Raw genomic sequence first — 3,041 nt, 5'->3', positions numbered from 1 at the left:
AAAGAAAATGATAAAAACTTCAAAAAATAAAATCCTTCGAGAGGTAGTTATATTAGTATATCTACTAGTTAGGAAAATTTGAAAACTTAAATTTGGACATGTTTTGCAAAAAGTATAGGGAAAATGTAAAACGGCTATAACTTTTGCATACGATGTCGGAAAAAAAACGTATAATATATCAAAAAATTCAGCACGAAAATCCGCATCCGATGGAGACCGCCTATGGCCTGTTTGGAATTTTTTAGAATCCTCAAATTCGAAAAGGAAAAAAAGATATGGTCAAATTTCAGTTTTTTAAAAAAAAAATTGGTTAAATTTGGTCAAACTACTTATTCAAGAAGTATTAATGTTACTACATAATTATTCAAGAATGTTAGTGTTACTAAATAATTATTTCAATTTTTTGAATTTTGGTCAAATCTGGTCAAACTGTGGTCAAACTATGGTCAAACTTATTCAAGAAATATTAGCGTTACTAAATAATTACTGTTTTTTAGAATAATAGTTTCAAACTCAAACGGTGAAATGTGTGACTTCATGCTCAAGCTAAACTCCTGAGGGTTAATAGGATTGACATCTTACTATTATCAGGAAAACAACAAGTGCAGACTCGGAAGCGAAGGAGAATAGAACCCGAAAGTTAAGCGTGCTCGGGCTAGAGTAGTGAGAGGGATGGGTGACCGGTCGGGAAGTTAGATGATTTGGAATGAGTGATCCACACTTGAGCAGTTAAGAGAGGTGATTAGAGACTAAATCATCAAATAATTCAGAAAAATTAAAAATCAGAAAAAAATTCAAATAAAAAATTTTCAAAAAAAACCTTTAGTACCGGTTGGTCCCCCCATACCAAGGCGCGAGCTCACGCCACGTGGTGGCACTTTAGCGCCGGTTCGTGCCGAACCGGTACTAAAGGGGGGGGCCTTTAGTGCCCACCCTTTAGTGCCGGTTATGGAACCGGCACTAAAGGCCCTTACGAACCGGCGCTAAAGCTTCATTTTCTACTAGTGTTTGCATGCTTTCTATGGATTTAAGGTTTCAAGTATGAGGTATTCGGATGCAGAGAGGGAAATTTTAGGGTTGCCCGATCACTGCTCGTGGACGCGTTTTCTCCGCGGGCGTTTGAGGACCTGGATTTGGTATCCGCGGTTGTAGATGCTCTAACCTCATCTTACTTGGCTTGAAGGGGTTTAAAGAGGATCAGATTACTTGTGAGTCAAAATACCCCCAATTCTCTCCAATCCCTTAGGGGGGAAATAATCGAACAAGCACTTGAATTTTTTTCCCTCCTCTAAAATTCTATACCGAGCAACCGGATCATAAGGTAGCTCATCTACACCAATTCCTCTCTAAATATAATGCCCTCGCAACATGTTTGGTTCGTGGGAATTAGAGATGGGGAATATGAGTTGAGGGGCAAGGAGATTAAAAGTCCACTAATTGATTAGAGGGAAGGGAAGTTTAAGTGGGAACGGGAATGGAACTTAAGGAAGCGAATTCCCACTATTTTCTTTCCACGGTGTACCCTGTTAATTTGTGGGCAGAGTTTTATCCACACTAATTCCCATCATATACCAAAATGGAATGGGAGTAAATATCTAGGATATCACCTTCAGCACACATGTGCGTCTGCACTCTTGTCCTCCCTTTCCGACCATTGGCCTCTGCTTTCTCGCCGATGACAGATGGCCACAACGGCCTAAAACCTTCAAATTTGATAACTTTTGGGCCACTATGCCCGGATTTAGTGAGGTGGTGAACAAGGTGTGTAATGAGCATCATGTGCACTCTGAGCCATATCACGTGTTGTCCCATAATCTAAGGAAGGTGGCTCTTAGGCTTTCTGAATGGAGTAGGGGCCTTTTCTGAGGCTAAAGTCCACCTTCAGGTTTCTCGAACACAGAAGTTGTTTATGCTCTGTATCTATTTAAGACCCGCCTCTACATTATGTGCACATTAGTTTTTTTTACTTGGGAGTACAAAATGAATGTTTCATGGACTTGTAATGCTCTGTTATCAATGATGATACACAACATGAATATGGAAGCACACCTAGCCGACTCAAGGTGTTAGAGAGCGGCAGAATCTCAGGCTCACGCATCCCAGTTGTGACTTACTCCCTCCGTTCTAAAATAAATGACTCAATTTTGTACGAACTTTAGTACAAAGTTAGTATAAAGCTGGTTCATCTATTTTGGAACGGAGGGAGTACTACTGAAACTACCACGGCGTAGGAGCATGCAGGATCCCGAGTCACTTTGCCATGGATGTTAGGATGATGTGTAGCATACCATACTGGGTTTTATTGAGGGGTAAAGACAGTGTTTGTTGAAATCGTGCCATACAACACAGAAAAGATGCTCTTTTTCTTCAGTGATTTTTTTGCTAGAACAGTTTGTCGAAGTTGATTGCTCTTGTTTTGCGAATAAAATTTGATTGATTTGTTAGAATAGCTAGCAAATTTGTCGAATGGTGCCTTTTTCACGGCTCCTGTTTGCAACCTCTTAAACATGGAGAAGCAGGTTTCTAGAATTTGTGCACATATTGATAGAAAATCTGATGCCCTCAAGTCTCAACTCAAATTTCAGAACATCCATATAAAACCTGGTAGTCTAAAATTTGATGAGAAATTCATGTTTGCGTGCAAGTTGCTACAGGCTGTAGGATATCATCTCTGTGCATCATGAAGAGCCACCCCTCCAAAACACTTCTGGTTCAATACACTTCCCTTAAACACATCAATGGAGGAGACCTCTCCATACCCCTTCATGATAAAGGGTATGATGGTCTCTATCAAAAGTACATCGTCCGCACCGGGCGCAATACGAGGCATGTGTATGTACCACCCTGGGCCGGCCCATTTTACACTTCCCCCCTCTTTTGTGAAACCTATTTGAATCGTCTGAGTGCCCGGCGTGATTTGAAACCACAGTAACCAAGTGGACTACTTTCTTATTCTACCTAATGACCTTCTTTTCTTCTTCTTTAAATATAACACTAACCAACGTGAGCCTGTTCAGCTTTCTTTTTTTGGTTTTTTTTTG

This window comes from Triticum aestivum, chromosome 7B, assembly GCF_018294505.1.
Source record: "Triticum aestivum cultivar Chinese Spring chromosome 7B, IWGSC CS RefSeq v2.1, whole genome shotgun sequence".
Lineage (NCBI taxonomy): Eukaryota > Viridiplantae > Streptophyta > Magnoliopsida > Poales > Poaceae > Triticum > Triticum aestivum.
Note: the sequence above shows the minus strand (reverse complement) of the source record.